The sequence below is a fragment of the Corvus cornix genome, chromosome 2 (genome assembly GCF_000738735.6).
Source record: "Corvus cornix cornix isolate S_Up_H32 chromosome 2, ASM73873v5, whole genome shotgun sequence".
Classification (NCBI taxonomy): Eukaryota; Metazoa; Chordata; class Aves; order Passeriformes; family Corvidae; genus Corvus; species Corvus cornix.
Window position 1 is genome coordinate 70,703,938 of NC_046333.1, and position 21,629 is coordinate 70,725,566.

At 44.4% G+C, this 21,629-nt stretch overlaps 1 long non-coding RNA gene across 2 annotated transcripts; it reads left to right on the forward strand.

The window, feature by feature from the left end:
• The first annotated feature begins 1,420 nt into the window (after nt 1-1,420).
• Nucleotides 1,421-20,993, forward strand: LOC104698163. Of its 2 annotated transcripts, XR_005601609.1 has the most exons (5): nt 1,922-2,276; nt 2,621-2,808; nt 2,924-5,568; nt 16,741-16,855; nt 17,522-20,993. It is a non-coding gene; the product is annotated as an uncharacterized LOC104698163 (long non-coding RNA). The 2 variants fall into 2 exon arrangements; XR_002043197.3 differs by lacking the exon at nt 2,924-5,568 and having other exon boundaries at nt 1,421-2,276.
• Nucleotides 20,994-21,629: the final 636 nt, after the last annotated feature.

A 21,629-nucleotide genomic window follows, 5' to 3' on the forward strand; every position in this document is an offset into this window, starting at 1 on the left:
GCTACAGCAGGAGGCATCAGGCTGCCGTACACATCCCCGGAGCTGACTGAGTAACCGCAGTGGTGCTTGGAGTGTGTTAATTCCTGCTCAGCCTCTTCTGAAATCTGCCTCCCCCAATTCTCACAGATTCCTTTAAAGCCCTCAGGGATACACTGTTATTAGATGTTTCTGCAAGGGAAGGGACAGATTATGGGCATCAGCTGATGTCTGTGGCTTTTCTTACTCTTTCATTATGAATGTAGAAGAGAGGACTAAGTCCAGCTTTGATTAATATTACTGCCTGTTCTGTTCTGTTCTTCGTTTGCATTATACCACTTCATTTCTGGTAACATCTTGGTCTAGCTACAGTTAATATTTGTGAGGCAGTGCAATGATGTCTTATTTGTTCTGTCTAATTTTTCAGAAATGTCTGCTGCAGTGGCATAGTAAACAGCTTTTGTAGACTTTTACCATGAGCTGTACTCAAAGGGATTTTTTTGGGGTTATATCAAATAAGCAGTGAACACTCAGTTTCAGTTTTGTTTTCAAAAATATTGCAAAATAATGTGCCATCACTAAACAGGAATTTCTTAATCCCCAGTCCTTGACTACAGAAAAATTGACTGACAAGTCAGTTCTGGGTGAAAAGCTGAGATGAGCACTGAGAAATGCTAGTGTGCGGAAGATTATATTTATACTTTCTCTGCTATAAGTCATAATCAATGATGCTGCTAAATGTTCATCTGTGTTTCAAGAAGGTATGAATCACTTTAGTGATTCCAGCTGACATGTGAAGTTGGGGAGGGGGCTTAGAAAGGAAGAATTTAATGTCCTTCAACCCTGCAGAGTGTTAGGAGCTTACTCAGCTCTCTAGTAGGCTGTTTTTGTAGTAAGGGAGAATTTTTCTGCAGATAACAAAGCAAGAAACTTATTTCAATGTCAAAATGCTGAAACAGAAGACATTTGCTGCTGTATGTGTAATTCAAAGACCAGGAGATGGATGAGCAAAGGGACCATTTCAAATTAAACAATATAATAAGAATAACCTTCTTTCTAAAGAGAGATTGAATGTTGTCATATGGAAACTGTTCTCAAAATAATAGTTTATCAGGAAGAATTAATTTCATTTTTTTAAATGCTAGGTATGCACCTGTGCCCCTCATTCATATTTGCAATTGCCACAGCTAGAGGAACAAATTGGATATACAGATAACAAGGAACTGAATTTCATGCTGATTGCTGCTCCAGCTGTGAACTTGAGCACAACAGTGTGTGCGTGTTCCATGGCAGTTGTGCTCATCTTGGTGTGTAAGGCCTTCAGTGTAGTGAGGTATTTAAGATGGTGCTTATTCAGGGAAACTTTTACTTTTAAATGTGTTCTTATGTTGAGGATACAATTAAGAACTATTCTTGAACAGGGAAGATTCCATTGCTCAATGCCTGAAATATGATTTAAAGGCTGTAAGTGATCTTACAGTTGCTCTTTTTTTTATAAATTCAGTAACACTGGATTCTTATGACTTACTTGCACCTACAGCTCCCTAAATAATTTTCAGCAAGGTTTGATCTGTATTTCCGATTCCAAAACCACTTCCATACAAGTAATATCAACACTACTACATGTTCTTCAGCAGTGCACTTCAAAGCACGATACAAACATAAGTGTAAATATTTTCATAGTACAGAGAGAGGAGAAAAGAGGGAAGTACCTTCTTGGCTGCACACTAGACGCCTCTCAAGGTGATAGGCACAAGTCAGGTCCCCGTGCTCTGAAACTGGAGTACCAGGCTGTGAAACTTCCTTCTTGCTGAACTAGAGTTCTGTCTGGGCAGAGGGAGGGGCTGGAGCCAGGTGCAGAATCCCGCTGTAAGGTTGTTCAAGTGACATAGATTCTCACTTGCAGTACTTGGCCACTTGAATTTCAGTGTCTTGTAGAGCTAAGCTGTATTTGTTTTCAGCAAGGCAGGGTTTTCCTCAGCCCTCAGCAGCAGTGTGGTGTGGAGATCCCTTGATTACACAAATGTTTCCTGTTGTGACATGCACAGGCTGGGCTCTGTTAGCATTGCAGTTAAACAGTCAGGAGGTGCAGCTTCCTTAGCAAATTTTGGAATTTCTTCTCCAGGACAAACTTCTTGTTCCCATCACATGAAGAAAGAAAGGAAACAGCAGCACCTCCATTGCAGTTCAAGGCAGTGAGCAGCTGATCCTGAGTTAACCGTACGGCTGAAAGCCACGTGCAGAGAAAACAAACTTGAGGAAAAGGAACCCCAGCTTTGTTATACCTGGATTGATTACAGGTCTGTGTTATCCATTCTAGTGTTATATTAAATGCTGTGTTAAAATTAAACCAGTATTTTACAGATTTTGCTTTTAATTTGTGTTGATACTATTTGCAAAGCCAGACCTTGTAATTGCCAGTAGACTCAGCGACCCCATACACTAATCCTCTTACTGTGTCTTTGACTCTTCCATTTTAAGCTATTTGTTTTGTTTGTTTGTTTTTTAGAGAAAAAGAGCTTTGCTGCCTGTTAAATATTAATGCACTAAAAGATTCTCTTCCAGAACTTTATAAATCCTTCCTTGCAATTATTTCTTTTTATCTTTCTTGCTCATATGGTGTCTTAAGCCCTTTTTGTTTCAGAGCTCTACAACTCCTCAAGGTACAGTATTCATCACTACTGATAGAGATGGATTAATGTGGATTCATTAAGCTGCAGCCAACACAGTGACTTGAATGTAATGGTTTTACATAATGCCCTAAATAGCATGACTGGCGCATTTGAAGTGACCCAAGAGATTCCAACGTTTTTGGTATCAGCTTTTCATGAGGTTAGTCATCTCCCATTAATTCCCTTGTAAATATCTTAGAGGATACTGTCTGTTGTTTAAAGGCTGTGCATAAAGGCCTTTCATGTGAGACTGAGGATATGTTTCCGCCATACAGCAGGTTTGGCAACAAAGTTGGCTTAGAAAGGTCGTGCCCCTACTCGCTGGTATTTGCCTCTTCTGCGTGGTGTGCTGCCACTCCAGTGTGCCAGGATGATGGGAGCAGCACTGTCAGCAGGGTAATGGGAATGTTCTGCATTAAAACAAATTGCGCCTGAAGAATCTCAGGTATCCCTTTAATACAGTAAGAATCTGTCACATAAATGCAAGTTAGTTATTTGTGAATGGCATAAGCATTGAAGTGAGAATAGCATAGAGGAAGCTAAAGCCTCAAAATATCTGTTACTGATGAGTTATCCTAGTACGGAGTGCTATGAACAGCTGCATCTACAGTACTTTACTTGAAGGATAAACAAAGATCCACATTTTACCCTTTGAAGGAGCCTTTCTAATTTATTTCTTCAATACCGAAGGTGTCTCTTGTTAAGAGTAAACATAGAAATCCTCAAAGGAAATTAACAAAATAAAGCCTTATACAATTAAAATATTGGCAGGATCAACTTAGAAGTTAATACTAAAATAACTCACTGTCACTTCTGTGGCACCCCTGGCAGCCTCTCAGAAAGGCTTCCAGGAAATCTGTACAGAACATATCTGAGCTGTCTTTGATGAAAATGACTATAAGGAGTTAAATCTAGGAGAGTAGGGGGTTTGTTTTGTTCCTTAGCTATTCTAGTGACAAAATGCCCATTGACTTCTAGGCTGGGAGCCATGAACTTGTGTGCAGAATCACTTTCATGTGTCATGTCAGCAGCACATGAAAAGGTGCCTCGGCTTCAGCCCTCCACCCCTCCCTTGCACACTGGCTCAGCCATTTCAGCTGTGACTGCGCAGTCACAGGGCTGTGACACGCATGAGATTAAGAGAGCTCTTTGTAACACACTGGAACGATGGGAATGAGCTTGATATTCATGGGTGAGGCTAAACCAAACTTCCAGGAAAATGAGTCTATCATTTCACCGGCAGATCACGTGGCTCCCGGTACGGTAACCCACAGTGGGGGTTACTGTGATGCCCTGCTCTGTGCTCTCTGTCAGTCTGTGGAGAAGCTGGCCTGGGACAGTGCAGAAGGGAAGCCATAGGAAAGGGAGAACAGCTAATATTTTGGGATCCGGGTTTGACTGAAGTGAAAGCCTGCATTGTTAGCTTCGCAGATGTTAGTCAGGATACTTCAAACTACAGTCATGTGTATATAATTGGCATTGAAACTCTTTCAGAGGCAGCATCATCCTGCTTTTGGCTTTCCAAAGGTGTCCTTTGTTGCTTTCTAAGTGCCAAGAACAAATCTGAATGCTCTGTGAGGCTCCACCTGATCTGGTCAGAGCAAGGGTAAACCAGGTTCTCCAAACAGATGTGAATTCTCATTGCTAGAGTAGAATAAGCTCGTCGTTTTCCCAAGCTCATACATGCCCAGGCACCATCACTGGTAGCATGTTCTCCAAGATATTCGGTGCCTGTGACCTAACTACTCCACAGATCAAGACATGCCTTGGGGTTAAATTTTCATCAGCCTCTTGATAAGGCAGGCAATGAACCCATCGTGAAAACCCATTGGTGGCCCCCACGCAGTTGGGAAATGCTGTGTTTGAAAGTCAGCTGGATTTTTAGGAACACTGTTTATGCCAACAGGTACTGATAACCTGCTTTCATAATAATAGCACAAACTTCACTTTCCAACAACCTGACATGCTTCTTTGCCACACCAAACAGATCTGTCCTGCACCAGAAGTGGATCTGGAATGCTATACTGCCAGGAAGCAAAGCTTTCCAGCATTCTTTTTCTGACCAAAAAAATGGTGGTGCACACGGTGAAGAGTTTACTTGCAGAATTGAAGAGACAGAGGGATGGAGCTGCCTTGGTACCTGTGACTGTGAGCAATCAGGCTTTTGAAAGAAGCCCAGCATGGTGGGGTTTTCCATGAGATTGGTCCATAGTACAGCACACAAGAGCCAGCGAGAGAGCTGTTCTCCACAACGATTGCAGTCAGGCTGCTGGCCAGGGTTTATATTCGCCACACAGCTGGGCTGCAGGCATTTCTGGATCATAGCCAAGTATTTTGTGTCCTACCATTCTTGGCTGCCCTTTTATATTTTCTTCATATCAGATCCCAGCATACAAGGAACTTGGAGCAGATTTTTAGGTGGCTGCTGGAAACCCATTTATCACATTATTCCCCACATGGTGGCATTGCTTGCAAAAAGTATCCACGGATTCCAAGTGTGTGATGTTTTGTTCTCAGGTGCTTTAGCCAGAGTTCTCCTGCCTCGAGGGAGCAGGCATGCCTTCTCCTCTTCACTTACTCTGAGATTGAATGCTCTTCCAAATCAGATGGACCATGAAGGTCTCTGAGACCAGCAGCCAGGCTCAGGGGCCCTCAGGGAAGCTGTGTAGGAACATGCAGAAAGCAACTACTAGAAAGGCTCTACTGACTCTCCTTCTGTCGTCAGTGGTGTGGACCAGGTGTCAAAGGAGCGGTCACATTGCTCTGGAGCCACCATGGAGTGACAGAGGTCAGGCAGGCACAAATGCAGGCTGCTCCATGACCATCCCTGAAAGGATGCACTGACTGAAGAAAGCCAAGGAATCTGGAAAGCCTCTGTATGAGATGTCTAATGAACACATCTCATCAAGAGGAAGTATTGGTAAGTAATGTGCATTACAGTGGATGACCTCTGGACCTCCTCAGGGGGTCATCCTTCCAGGAGCAGGGTGAACGTCAAAGTGAGATCACATCACCCAGGGCCTCGCCGTGCACAAAACCTCAGTGAGGCAAGACCTGGCAGGCTGGAATTAGCAGGCTGAGTCACTCAGCCAGGAATCAGTTGTCAATGTGGTCGCTGTTGAACGAGTGTAACGACAGATTGTCAAATACCTAAACAAGGGCTGCTTCTTGGCAAGAGTCGAGATACTGAAATGATTTGTAAATCATCTGCAGGATTTCCTACCTACATCTTTTCAGCAGCAAAAGTGGATTAGACTACTGGTCCTTCTATATAGCATCCTGTTGCAAAGGGGTTGTTACCACACACTTCAAGGGAAGATGAAAGGACAGTGATGGTAGATGGTGTGGGACAACCAGTCTCGGAAACCTATTCCCAAACCGTTGCAGTGGTTGGATGCTGGCTTTACCCCAAAAGCATGAGTATAAATCCCTTTCAAAGCTCCTGTTTGTTTTCATGCGTATATTACCAGTCCTCTTTTGGCTCCTGCTGAGATTTTGGTTGTGATGATACTAGGTTGGAAGGATTTGGCTGAGTAATTGCATGCTGTGCAAAAAATTTATTTCCTTTTTATCAGTTTTAAATGTGTCCGTTTTCAATTTAATTGAATATTCCTTTTTGTTTAAACTGTGGAAGGGAAACCAGCAGCATGTATTTGTGAGTGGATTTCCTGGACAGGGGCTGGGATTTGTTTCCCTCTGCTTCAAACCAGGAGAAAATCACAGCAGAGTAGAATACGCAAATTAAGGGTTCTGGTTAATCAAACTCAATAGTAATTTGGAACAAAAAGAAAGTCTTAGGGGATTTAGTCCTTACAACACACCCATATTTTTTTCTCTGCCTCGCTTCCCCCTTCTTCTTTCAGGAATGATTCAATACAATATCTTGTGAGAAATCTATAAATTTCTAATTGAGCAAGCTACTGGAAAGTCTCCCGGCTCATGGCAGGGAGGTTGGAAATAGATGGTCTTTAAGTCCCTTCCAATCCAAACCATTCTGTGCTTCTATGACTAAAAATCAAGGCAAAAATCAAGGCAAAATCAATCAAACTCCTTAACCCTACTGCTTTTTTCAGCTGTAAAACAGTCACCAGACCATCCTTTATTCAAGGGGCTAATTAAGTATGATCCCTTTTTCTTTCTTGGAAAGGTTATTAGAAAAGAACCCAAGCAATGTCTTTGTTATATTTTCACTGAGAAAGTTCCTTCTTTGGCAGAGGAAGGGTAATTGTGATAGCAAGCTGCTTCTGTTCCCAAATTCCCTGATGTGCTGGGGTCATGTTGCATATTTGCACTCTGCTTTAACAAGGAACAACAACAGAGACAGAAGGGCTTATTTTTGGTGTCACTACATTTAGAGCAGATGTTATAGGCTCAATTATCCTGGTACTTCAGCTGTAACATTGCATTATTCTCTAAGCTCCGTATCCTTGGCTGAAATTGTTTTGTTGGAAGACACTGCTTTCCAAAAGCTGGTGCTTCTGCTCCCCCACTTAGTATAGCCTGGCAGCTACCTTCAGGAAGCAAATTTATCATTTTGGATTGCTTCTGCACCGTAGCTACAAATCACATTGAATGTACTGCTGAACAAAACATGTTTTGTAATGTGGAGCATCTGCCCATTATAAGAATATCCAGCATTTTAACACCAGATCATTAGTCACCAAGTGTAAATTGATAGGTTATCAAGTTCTGCATATTTCAGTCAGTGTTCAAATAAACCCCACTTGTGTAATGCAGGAATATTTTAAGTTCAGCATCCTCACAGTACAGGTATCTCCATATATAACAGTGTTGTGAAACAGAAAGACACGTCCTGCAGCTCCTGAATCACAGCTTTGAAATGCAGCATGACAATTATTTCATTTTGAGGCCAATGGTGATGAGCTCTGTGAGCATGGCGAGTAATTAGAAGAAATAGGGATCACTTGACTCATCTTTTCTTCCTGCCTTTGCCAGGTCTTTAAAGATACCATTTTCACCATCTAAAGCCTACTCTGTTCATTTACTGTATCTTATTGTTCTGGAGTTATGTTTATGAAAAGGGACTCTACATTTTTAATTTAAAGGTTTTTTTTCTCTTTGAAGCAATGAACCTGTTTTAAATGCTTTCTGGAAAGGTGATGTTATTCAGAATGAGTAAATGGAGATGAAAATAACTGAAAATAATGAGTCAAGCCAATAAAACTGGCAGAGGAGTCAGCCAAATGGTAGCTTAAAGAAGGCAGATCACATATTAAAAAAGAATTGAATCATTTTCTTTTTAAAATTCAACTAGACACACAATTCCTTATCTCTGTCACCTAACATCTGCCACATCTTCTACTTTATGAACACAAACACTTTGCTTGGTAAAAAGGCAGAATCTTTCACTACAATGTATAGCAAGATGTGGCTGTTTTACACTGTTTCTGTTATTAAGTAGTGTTACAACAAGAGGGGGCTTGTTAAAATTTTATTGTTTTAGTAGCAGCATTCTCCAGAAAAAATATTAATATATTTCCTACACTGGGACTGTCTGAACAGATTATCCAACAATTACATATTAATTATTAATCACCCAGTGCTTCGGAAGCCACCCTGTGGCTCTCTAGTGCAGGAACTCTACTGCTTCTGCAACCTAATGATATGATTTTCCCAGCTGCGGTGTTGCAGTGCTCAGCCAGACGGAAGGTTAATGACAGAGGGAGACATAAAGTTATAGGGATGCCTAGGGTTATACCTCACCTTGCTTGGAGGAGGTTATGAAACAGTAACCTAAACAAATTCAGCAGGCAAAATACAGAAAACTAGTTAGATGACAGATTATAGTTAGGATTGCAGTGGGCATGTGTTTTAAGTGGTCTGTATAAGGATTAATGGAAATACCTAAAAATAAGCAAATAGGGAAGATCTTCTCCTCCCACATTCCCCAAGAACACCTTTTCTGAGTCCATGTTTAAGTGACAAGCCTGAGAACTGTGATTTGCATTATCTGTACACATTCTTGGCTGTACATGGCTACCACTCAGGAAAACAAGATTGATTTCTCATTCTCAAGCACATTTATAATGTCTGTGCAAATGAATGTAGGGCATATTCTGGCTAGATCAATATTTATGCAGCCTACTTTAGAAAGCAAGGGAGTTGCTTCTGAGCAGCAGGGGATCTTGTAATTCCTTTTCCTATGGTTTCCTCTTTTCCTTGTTTTCAGTGAAATTTGTTTGCATAATGCTCCATGCTCGCAGACAATTAAAGGGAGTTTTCATGAAAGCCCCTCCAAAGGGCCGAGCTGCTGCTGGCCCCAACGCAGCGCCTGTGCCTGGGGAGTCCCTGGGGCGGAGGGAGGTGTGGGTGAGCCCATGGAGCTGCAGGTTAGGCCCGTGGCAGCAGGTTGGCCCCAGGAATGTGTGGCTGTGGCAAGGTGTGCAGAGGCAGTGAGGGTTTGTGCTGCTCCCCACAGGGACCGGGGGCTTTCCTCGCCAGCTGGAAGTGGAGCTGGTGGCTTCTGCCCCCTCCCTCCAGCTCTATCGAGCCACTTGTCTTTGGCTTTGCGCACTTCATTCCACTTGCGAAGAGCAACAATTAATTATCCTAATCAAACCCAACTGCAGAATATCGAATACTGTGGTTTGTTTCATTCTTCGAGGTTCACCTCTTTTGTGCACACATTCCCCATTCCGTTGTCACAGCTAATCTCTTTCATTCATTTCGAAATGGTGGGCAGGGGGCCAGGGGAGAACGGAACACATAACAAATCAAAAGGCAGTAGCAAAACATTAAAAAGAGCCAAGCTCCCAGCAGTATGCCAGCATCCATGTTTGAAAGGATCTTCCTAAACAGCTGTTTTCTCACAGCACAGCTTTCATTTTGTTGATGCTTAGGAGGAAGCAACTTCACTGACCCGCAGACAGAAGGTGGCCTTTGTGAATAACCTTTAGTTTTCCTTCTGCCATATTTACCAGATTTTTTTTTTTTAATCTGACTTGATTAAACTCAAGGGCCTTCAAAGGCCCCTGGTAATGCAAGTTTCTGCACAGTGATGCATGTCTTTGGAAATTAATTGGGAGATGATTACAAGTAACTTTACAGTATTGGTATCTTCTGATTCACTGTCAATTTAATTTGCCATCAAATAAAATACACTTTATGTATATAAAGTATTCCCTGCAAGCATTATTTTTTTCTAAAGAAGCTCTGCCATGATGCAAACATGACAAGCTCTAGGCTATTAAATCATCTTGATTTCCATGGCCATAGCACTGAAATGCAGCATTAGCAAATACAATTTATTGAATGCCTCTGTAGTAAATAGTTCCATTTTTTTCAAGTGACTAACTAGGCAATAAGAACCCTGTCACTTCTGTGTTGACAAAGTATCTTAGTTACTGAGTAACTATAGAGATGTTTTCCTTATGCTTGACGTAATTATCAAAATGCCTTTCAATAGCTGGTGAAAATGTTAAGGCTCAAAGAGTAATTCCTAGAGTGTAGTTCACTGTTTGCAGAGACATACAAATCAGAGTGGCACAGGCCAGCTATGCACCCGCAACTAAAAAGATCTTCAATGCATTTCTTCTTGCCATCAGTCCATTTGGAGCAAACTGGAACATCTGAGGCTGCCCTCCAAATCAAGTTTCAGATTCGGTCAGCCTCAGGCACACGGCCAGGAGAAGAGACAGCCACAGACACCCTAGGGCATAAGTCACAAATTAATTTGCTTCCCTTAAAGCTCCAGCTGCTGGAGTTCTGTGATTAGGTAAGGACTTACACTCTGTGTTGGCTTGTTCAGAAAGAGGGGTGCAATTGAAAGTATGTGCAAAGCTTGCCCCAAGAGCCCCAAATCCAAAAGGATACTGGTTTTGCTACTTCCCTGAGCTGTAGGCAAATCTTTCTTCACAGGTCCCCGGCCTGTGCTGTTTTAGTACTTAGGGGTGGTTCAGATTTTGCCCTGCTGCTGTTAGCTCTCTACAGATCTTTACTCTTGGGAGCCTCTGGCAGACATCCCAAAGCTGGATGTGTCCTATGGCCTGAAGAACATGGACTAGTGCACTGTGGTGGGGGACATTTCCTGCTTGGCATTCATGCTGTGCTCTGCATGGGTGATTTCTCTCCTGTAAGTGATGCGTAACATGTAGAATTCCAGCCTGAGCTGTACTCAATGAAAAATGAAGGCTGAAAGGGATCCCAGTGGGATATTTACTGTCTCTTACTGGCTTAGGGTATTATAGATACCATACAAAAATATTACTTACTGTATAATGTCAACAATAATATATAAACTGTACCCATGTTGTTCCAACAGGTTGTCTTTTAGATATGCAGTGATGGAGACTCCATCACCTCCATGTCTGGCTGCTGTCTGTCCTCTGCCCCACTGCCCTGACCAGCTATAATTATTTCTCAGTGACTAACCCGAAACTGCCTTGCAGATAATTGCCTTCCGCTTTGCAGCCCCACATGTTGAAATACCCTTTTTTCCTTCTTCAGGTGGAACAAGGGCAGTGCCTTTGGACTTTCCTCATAGGTGATGTTCTCCAGGCCCCCTGTTAGCCACAGGACTGCCCCTGTGTCCAGCTTGGGGGGGCTCTCAATCTGGAAGAGCCATACCCCAAAACCACTGCCTGACTTCCAGCAGGGTAGAGGAAAAGGGCTTGTGCCTGCACCTTGTGAGCCATGCCCTTGTTGGTACATCCCAGCATGGCGTTTGCCTTTGTCTCAGAAACACGGTGCTTCCAGGCTTTAGCTCACAAGCCAGCTTCCTGCCCAGTAATCTGCCAGCCAGGCTATTGCCTGGCTGGATTTGTCCATTGCTCCTGCCTGATAGCACCAGCTCATATGAACTTGTCCCTGTTCTGAATTGCGCCCTGTGTTTCCCCCCACCCCAGGACAGCGTCCCCTCAGCGACAGCAGTGACAATGCCAGCCCTGGCACCAGCCTGCCCTGCTGTTCCTGGTACAGCCACTGCGCCTGCTGTCACTCCCCCTCTTGCTACAATTTGACAAGCCTTGTGTCACCCTCTTGTAAATTTCTCTTTTGAGCTTACTTATGATGAGAATGGCATCAGAGACACTGTCAAAACCACTTGGAAGGCAAGATATGTGACATCTACTGCCTCTCTCCTTTCTGTAAGACTGATGATTAGCCATAAAAGGAAATAAATTTGCTTTAGCTCATTTAGTGCTCATTCCTTTTATCATCATGTGTGAACTAGTCCATATTTGATTCTATGCTCCAATATTTCCAGGGCATTGACATGAAGTTTTCTCCTTTGCCCTCAGTTTTAAAGGCAGCCACCCTATTTGTCCATCTCCATGACAAGTCACAGGTTGACTCATCCTCCATCAAGTCTGATAGACAACTAACTACTCATGGCCCAAAGGTGCCATTATCCAGGTCTTCAAGTATCTGAGGTCAAAGTATCGCTGCCAATTTGCAAATAATTAACTTCTACATGAACTCTTTCCTTGTTAGAATCATCCATCTTTCCCACTGGTGCTGCTGGTGTTTGTGTTACCCACCCACATGCAACTGGTGTTTTGGGGAAGAAAAGTAGAAACTAAAGGCACTAACCACTTCTACAGAAAGGAGCGTGATGAAAGCATTCCTGTTTCAGGAATTAGAGATCATAGAATCATAGAATTGGATTTCTGATCTGATTCACACTGGAATGTGGTTCCCAGTGTCCCTTGATAATCCCCTCTCGGCTTACACCTTGGCCCTTGCTTGCCTCTTCATGTTGGGGCAATGCTTTGTACGTGCTGCCTGTTGGCTTGCCGGGCCTCCTCTTCCTGGGCATTTCCCTCCTGTGCTGAGGATGGAAGACTGCAACAATTAAGGAGTAAAAAGTTTTAGAGAGCAAATAAGTGAGTCATGCCCTGGTACATGTTACTGTAAATAAAATGAAACAGTAAATCAGCAGATTTCATGGAAACAGACTTGGCTCATGGAGCCAGCACAAGAAATTTGTGCATTCGCAGATCCACCCAGGCGTGGCCATCCCTGGTGCCCAGTGTCCCACCCCAGCTCGCAGGACTGATGAGGCCAATTTCTCACAGTGCTGTTTGCATTGAAAGGAGTCGGTTCAGAGTGAAAAACACTCTTCTGCAGCATAAATCAGCCCTACAGAAACTCGGTGCTCAGCCATACCATTAATGCCAGAGCTGTTGTGCTGCTTCAAAATGGGGAGCAGGGACATTCCCAAGGCAGCACAGGGAGAGACAAGGAGAGGGCAACAGGAATGCCAGGGTGCAGGTGTTTGACATAATCTTTGAAAAAGGCCGGCAGCTGCTCTCTGCCACTCTACCACTACTTCTTTCTCCTCTTTGGCTGACCAAAAAGCACAGGCCAAACATGTTTTGTTAATAATGAAGAAAATTGGCTCTTTGTTGACAGAGCTGCCACTACACATCTCCAGAAGTTCCATGAGCAGCTCTGCTCAGGAAAGCAATGCTTGATTAAACTGAACCCTGGCTTCTGAAATACTGGAGCAAGGGCTGTTGTGGGACTTCATCCAATATAACTGTGTTTTATTTTTATTGCTCCTCATCTGTTTTCCCTGATTTTGGTAAGGCCAGAGAGCACCTTGGCTCAGCAATCTTTGCTCTCAGCAGTATGAGGACAATCACACACTGAGTGACCTTACTGAGGTGCCTGACGCATAAAAACTCTTCTGCCACCTGGAGTCCTGCCTGAACCCATTTTTCTCTCTCCTTCATGAATATTTATAGCGGCAAAACTAGATATTTCATGAACTAGTGTGGAACTTCAAAATTATTCAATGAGCAGTTTCATATAGAATGAAGTTCCTTGGCAATTCTTCCATATAGTTATATCAGTAAGATTCATGCATGTGTAATTCCCAGGGTGAAATCAATTCTGCTATTTTTTTTAGGAAGGGATAGAATATTAATGTGACTCTCCACACGTTTTCATCCCCTGACTTTGCTGGTTTCCATTCTATTGTAAAGTGGTGATAGTGCCCCTGCCACTCAATTTCTATTTTCCTGTGCCCACATATTGCTTTCCTCTTCCTAGGGTTGTCTGTTTTACCTTTCCTTTTTGTGTCTCCTTTTTTATCTCACATCTAAGATCACTGTTTTGTTGTGAGACATTGTCTTCCTCAAAATGTATCAATAACAGAGAAAAAACGGAGGAGCCAGTCAATGCTGTGGTAGGCGAGAGGAGTAAAGTAGGTTAGGCAGTTAACATTCATCAAATATTTAGTGAGTGACACAAGCCGAGGCCAGCTGTACGGGATCTTGATATGTTTTCTCTTTGTACAACTTGGTTAGTCCATCACACAGCTCCCTGCAGAGCCCCTCAGCACTTACCCGTGGCCCTGACCTACATTTTGTACGGTGGGTGTGCCCGTCTTTCCCCAAATGGCAAAGCCCGGTTTGGAAGAGGGTTTTGCTCCCGTTTCAAGGCACCGGCAGCCATGCACAAGCAGAAATCCAGCATCTGGGCCCTGCCTGCCCTGGCTGTGACCTGAGCTGCTGTTGTAGGTAAATGTTCCTAAGCCCTTACTGTAAAATGGTCTCTGTGTTTCCCTTTTTCTTATTCAACCCTTTTCTCATCCTATCTTTTCCTTCTTATAGCAGACAGTGCTCTGGGAGAAGCCAGCATTTCCCAGTGGTAAGATCAGCTGAGCTCGCCAAATTTCTCTAAGCCACAGTGCTGGAAGGTTGGGTTTGTCTTGTGCTGGGATTTTTGTTCCCCCAAAACACCAGGAAACCTGCTAAAGAATTATCCTATAATGTCACGGGAATGGGTTATCAATTCAAAAAGGCTTTAAGATTGCCAGGGAGATGAAGCCAGCAAGCACTGTGCCACACCAAGCTTTGTCATGCCACGCACAGTGTGCTGGGCGCTTGCTGTTTCTCTGGGTGCCCACAGTGCCCACCACCTGTGGGGCCAGGTGGCTCCTTACACTGGGCTGCATTACAATGTAAGGGCCCATGGCTGTTCAGAGCCCACAGACACAAGGACCTGGGACAAACTGCCTTGCCTCATCCCTTAAATCCCACAGTGTGCCCTTTCCACTGCCAGGCTCTTTTCCTCAGCATCCTGGTGCAGGTGTGCTGCTTCACTCAATGACTGTTTGCTGGCACGTGGATTCCTCTTTCTTTACAGCAAGGTTGGGTCTCCTGACAGCTCCTGCAATTTGTGTGCCCCTATTCCCCCTCTCTGAGCTGCCTGCCAGGAACCCACACACCTTTTGGGCTTCCACAGCCCAGAATCGAGGGGTCCTGCTTCACACATACCTACCAAGTGCATCTCTTTGCCTTCATTTTTGTTCATCTGGGTTGCTCTGTACTGCAGCTCTCTGCCAGGCAGCTCCCTACACGTAGGGCAGATCACAGAAACATGAGGCAGCGGGAAAAGCAGCGAGGGCTCAGGAACGTGCTCCGATTTGCTAAAATTGCTTGATGAAGCTTAGAGCGGCAACTTCAGGCACTTGCAAAATATGTAACAAAAGTAGCACTCTTAGGCAAATACAACCCTAATTTCTTCACACAATAATTAAAAGGGCAAATTTAGGAGAAAATATTAATCCCTGTCCGTAGAAGACTTGCTTTTTTCTTTTTCTCCAGGCTAGGAATATCAATGGAGTTAAACATTTGTTGATGCTTGCACAAGCAGAGCCAGAGCAAGAGAGCTGAGTAAAGGCAAACCTTTCCAAAGGAGAAGCCAGAGCCTGCTGTCGCTGGCAAGATGCAGGGTTCGAAGGAAATGAAGATGAGTGAGATTGCAAAACTGAGATGCCTGCACTTGCAAATTACTTGTAATGGCTCCAGAAACGACTTGCCTAGTGCTGTTGTTTTACCTTTTACCTACCACTAGGTATGCACCTCAGCTCATTAAAGGGCTGTATCGAGACATATAATTTGTTTACAGCTCGTTAATTGCCATTATAATAACAATAGCGTGATACATGCGAAAGCACGCTGGCGTTTTGGTGGTAGAGTGCAGGCGAGCCTCCCGATGGCAGCTCATTGCTTGCCCAGAGCCCGCTTCCAAAACACTCTTTAGTCCTATTAGGAGTAATTTCGGAGGCAGATTGGGGAGCACGAGTCTTCCCTTTGCCACAGACAGAACACACACGGTTTAAACTTGTTTCCTTCTTAATTACGGGTGAGCAAAGCACAGGCGCTGTTCTTTCCATCTGGGTCATTTAGGGTTTGAAAAGAAGCTAATGAGGAAGCCAAGAGTGGTTCTCTAACTTCTCTATCCAAGTTGTAACACATGCAGTGGTAGAACTTCTCTTGCAGCAGGAGCAATGCCTACTGCTCCCGGCAGAAGATCCTAAGCCATTCCCCTGGGTATCAGCTCAGAGGTTACCGCTTCCCTTTGGACACAGTCCTTAGGCTGACCCAGTGTGCGGGTCTGAAAAAGGTGGTGAATCAGCTCAAAAAAAAAGGACAGAAAGGGAAACACGTATTGTATTGCTGGCTGAACCTCAGGTCCTAATGGGAATTTTGCTTGCCTGATGCAGGGTGCAGATTTTGACTGGGATGCCATGAATCCTGGTAATGTCCTCCTCTGGCATTTGGTGCTTCTTCTGAAAAAAAAAAATCCGATCTCAGAATATGGAAACGGGCTTTGCACTTATTTTCTCTTAAGAAGAGTTAAAAAACTGCAGGGAAGTAAAAAGGATTTGAAGGTTTTACAAAATATACAGACAACTATTTCTTCTATCAGCTTTAGTAAGTACAGCCAGGTTCTGACTGAGGGGCATAAATTCTCTTTTTTGGAATGGAAACATTTTTCCTAGTAGTTTACTATTCTCTGAAGTTGTCATGAAGCACAGAGCAATTGTCAGCAGTGCGCCCCATGAACACAAAAGTATCTTGGATAAACTCTATTACAAGATTTTGCCTTTCAAACATTTTTAATTGCAGTGATCACTGTTTGCCAAGAAATAAAACGTATAAAGAGAAGAGGTTCCGCTTGTTTCAGTAATAGATCTAGAATGATTATTTTTTGGTTATAGAAGGAAAAAGCCTTGCTGTTTTCATTGTGTATCTTGAGAAAAAATCTTTCTTGCCAAGAGATTTTATGAGAAGCACAGGCTGTGCTATAAAATCATGCTGTATTCTTCATTTAATCACAGGGAGCTGATATAAAATGCAGACACTGAAAGCAAGAGATGAAATCTCACGACTTTGTGTGAACCCACTCTTGTGATGGAGGACAACTCCTGACTTTGGTTTTCACTGCAGTAATGTGTAAGTCCTGACAAACACTTTCAATTCATAGCATCTGCTATGTTTCGTGCTACAGCTCCAGAGCCAAGTAAACATCATATCACAGCAGTGGATTTCCCCATTTTCATGACATCAGCTCCTTAGCAGAGCATTTAGTGGCTGAATGCTTTGGTCATGAGTGTGGCCTCTTTCTTGGTCATTTTTCCCAGCTTGACTCCAGTACCAGGCTCTTTCTGGCTTCCCATGTACAGCAGAAATCAATTTCTGATTTCCCCGGAGCCATCACCAGATCTGTATTTGCAGCCAGGCAGCAAGGGGAGAGGCTGTGACACCGACTGTGTCAGCCACAGCACATTTGCCAAAAGCCTTGCAATGTGTGTTACGCAGAGAAAAGCCTTCAGCCCTCCTAGTCTGGTCTTTGTGAGGCTCCTAGCTGAACTTAGATGTCTCTGCCTGGAGGTCCTCTATGATAGTCTACTGGGGACATGGCAGAAGATGGCAGCTTCATCTGTCTCCCAGAACTAACCAAGATGTTGCAACTACAAGGGATTTACAGCAGGATTTTTTTGGAAGCAACAGGAAAAAGATTTTAAGACAGAGCTCACGGGGGCTCTTCTAGAACATCCCTCTTTCTGTAAGCCAGATTAACAGGAACAGCTAACTTTCTTTTCTTTTTTTTTTGCCTAGGATGTGCTCCTGTCCAGCATGAGTGGCTCTGGATTAAACCTGGTACATCTTGAGGAAGCCAGATTTGATAAGGATTGCTTCCCCTGGCTTTTCAAAGTGGGAAATTTAGGTTTTACTGTGACCACATGTAGAAATGTGCTTCATGGAGTTGTCACCATTATGCAATGCACTTGGATTTTGCTGCCACTTTGACTTTTTCCCCTGTGCTCACAAATAGCTTTCCATGGGTCTCCATGGAAAGCTATTAGGCACCTTGCATCTTCCACTGGAGCAGACACCACATATTAGTTCAGAAGTGTTATCTTTGTTCCCTCACTTATGCCAAGCACATTAATCTTGATGCAAAACAAATTAAAATGTTGTCATCTATACTGGGACAGTTGCAGGGCAGGCAGTGTCTGTGTAATGTACATAGACACCACTGTTTAGGGTGTGCTTTGTTACCTGGAATAAATTAGTTGCAGTTTCTTGATCTACAGTATGGGATCCAGCTGTTGTGTAACTCTGGAAGAACCTTCTGTGGTTACACAACATTGCTTGGTATCACCCCCATCTTTGATCCAACTGTGCAATCAAAGCTGTGCTGCGAGCACGAGTGCATTTGTACACCACACATCCCTCTTCCCACCTGCCTGTGTGCAGACACACACATCAAACACCACTTGCTTGTTGGGGCAAACAGGGAACAATCCTCTTTTTCCTGTAGACTGTGAGGGAACTGAGGTCAGAAGCTGAAGCAGGTTCATGACAATGATGATTTTGATTTGAACTGCACTCGTGGATGCTGTTTTACTCACAGGAAAAGCAACCTACCCTTGCCCCAAAGTACCGAACGGCCACACGTCCTCTGCCCAAAATGAGTCTTGTAAATGAAAATGTGGCTTTTGGGCCAGCTCTGCTTTCCATTCCTGACATTTTCCGTCTGGGATTCATAAACCCTGGGTCATTCCCATTTATGTAACATGAAAAGAGGAGGAGAAATCCCGCTCCTGCTGGCCACATGCGAGCGCTGGCCAACCTTTGTACCCAGGGTCAGCGGAGGTATCCCTGAGCAAGAGGTTTTGCTCCACCCAGAGAAGGAAATGAGTCAGGTGCCACTGTCCATGAGCACGTGGGGTCACTGGTGCTGCCCGGGGCTGTGGGACAGAGCAAGTGCCAGCTGTACTGTGGCCTTCACTGGGGGTGGGAATGCACAGTCTGATAATAGGAGGGTTTTTTACTCTCATCAAGCTCAACACTTTTTCTTTTTTTTGGAAAGAAAAAAAAAGGAGGGGACACCTAATTGATGCACTTTTCTCCCACACATGCTGTGGATGTGCACACAAGGATGAAGAGCCATGCACGGAGGGGGGGCTGTGTGTACCCTGCTGTCAGTGGCTCCCAGCAGGCTCAGGGCTCTGGTACCAGTCACACAACCTGAAGAGGCATTTCAGCTTCATTGGAGGCCGTGGTTGCACCTCACCAGAGCCCACCCAGGGTCACTGACATTGGTGCCTCTCTTTACAGCCACAGGTCTCAAGCTGTGATCAGTATCTCCAGGCACAGACAAAGAGGGACACCAGCAAGTGGCAACACAACTCCTTATAAGGACCCTCAAAGAAGAGCAATAAAGATCAGAGCTCATCATTTTACAAACACATAGGGACCAGTCCTCATCCCAGAGCTCCTGCAATGCTTCACAGGCAGCAGTGAAGTAGAGAAACCCTGGCAAGTATCTCCTGATGGTGTTTAAGTCCTCAGCTCCCAGTGAAATCAGAAGGCCTAAGTTAGCCTGGAAGATCTGGCTTGAATGAAGCAGGACATGGTCACAGTCCAAGTAGCGCGGTGGTAGAGAAGACAACAATCCTAAATCTCCTGAATCCCGGCCTTGTGCTCTTTCTTCTGAAGTTCATGAGTGCTTAATCTTTGAGAAGCTTATTCTAAGATTTCCATGTTTGTTTAAAGTTTTCAAACAAAACCTAATCACCTGCAGGCAATCATACATGGCTTTTTTTTTTTCAGTCCCAGATGCAAAACAACCCTAAACCTGCTCTGCAGATCTGCTGACACAGAGGAGACTAAATGCTATTTTGCTGGTCTTTTTAAACACCTTATTGATTTTTTCCTGGGTTCATGTAAGGTTCACAAGTGAGAGTGTTGGTCCTTTGAGTATGACTGTCCATTTTAAGTGCCACTTTCTGCATTAAAGGACAAGCTGCATAAAGGGCAATATGGATAGTAATGCTGAAGGGCTTGCTCGTGGCCCAGAGCCCCACCAGCTTCATTTGAGATATGTTTTTCACCTGATAGAGTTAAAGCATCACAGAGGATGGTGTGGAGGTCGCAGCCTTTTTAACCAAGCATGCTGCTGTTGGCTTCAGAGAGCAATGAATCCAGAGCAATTGGACTTCTGTGAGTGGCAGAGGGGAAGAACCTACTTCTTTTTGGACCTGCTGTCCCACCTTGGTTTGTAATTGCCTGCTTGGTCTTGATACTAAGAGGTCAGACTCTGTCCCCGAGGTGTGGATACAGAGTCACTGCATGAGCCACAGGCACCCTCTGGGCACCAAATTCCTGGGGGCCAAAAAAATCAGGTATACCTATAAACAAAACATAGAATCACTCAATAAATAAATAAGGTCAGAAAATAATCAAGAGATAAGGTCAGAAGGGACTGTCTGGCCCAATCCCTACCCAAAGAACAGCCAGCTTTAAAGTCAGAGTAAGCCTTTGTTGGGAGAGCTTTGCACATCCCTGCAGGAGACACCAACCCTGTGAAAGTTGTTTGCTAATGTTTAATTGGGATTTCTTTGTGTATAACTTCTGTTTGGTGCCTCTCATCCTTTCATTGTGCACTCCCAAAATGAGTCTGGCTCTGTATTTCCTGCAAGGTAGTGTCAGACAGCAGTAAGGTCTCCTTTCAGCCCTCTCTTCTTCAGGCTGGACGAACCCAGCTCTCTTGTCCTTTCCTGGTCTGCCACATACTTCTGTTGGACTTGCCCTGGTACCAAGGACCCTACAACTGGACATGTCAAACTTAGATGTGGCCTCACAAATGCTTCATGTTTTCTTCGAGAGAGGCTGAAAATTTGTTTGGTTTGGTTATAATCTAGGTTCTCTCAATTTAAGAGGTTGATAAAATACACTACTGACTAATGCTGGACATCTGATACTCAGAAGGATCCTTCAGCTGACCCCACGTGGCTGCTCCCTTCTTCTTAGCTGGTTTCTAATTGTCAGAGCAGGGAGGCTCGCGAACAACCTTTTATTGAGAGAAGTAGGACAAAATCCAGCCTAATTACCACTCTTGCAGAGCGAGGGCAATCTGGAACAGAAGTCAACGGTGAGCTGTGGGTGGTGGTAGAGGTTGCAAGCCTCACACAGGAGTCTCATGATGTCTCTTAAGCCCCTACATTCCTCTGCCCCGTTTTAAAAGGCAAAACCTGTGCTTCTCCTTACCTCAGTGCCCGCAGAGCAGAGCACAGCCTGTGGCAGCGAGCTCGGGCCACGCTTTGGTGCCACTCCTCTTTTCCTCCAAGTGAGCGGAGTCACGCCAGGCAAGCCAGGCCACTTCTCGCACCCCGCTTTCCTTGCCCCTCCAGGCACAGGCGCTGCTCCCACACGCACCCTCTCTCTTCCACACGGTTCATTCTCCCCCATTGTCTCATTTTTATTTGTTCCTTTTGTAACAAGCTCCACCTTGGCTCTGCGAGGGTGACACAGGCTTCAGCCCAGCGGGGTGCATGGTCCAGTTTTCCCCACGCGATTGCTTCAAGGTGGCCTCCGTGCATTGGGAAAACATTGAAGTAAAAGCCGACTGGGACTGAAGGCTGAGCTGGCTTTTATTCTGATGAGTAATCAGGTCACATAAACGCTATTAGACACGATCAGTTTCATGACCTCTGCAGGCAAGTTCTTCAGCAAGGAGGGCAAAGCCTTTGGTGCTCTGCTTCATGGCAGAGCCAGAGCTTTGTGCATTCCTCGGCCAAGTCCTATTGCATTTGAGGCAAACTCTGGGCAGGGAGGCAGGGGCACTGCAGCCAGCTTTGCAAAGCCTGGCTTGTTCCATCCCCGGGACTCTCTGCCTCCATCCCTCTATCCATCCCTCCCTCCCTGCGGGTCTGAGGCA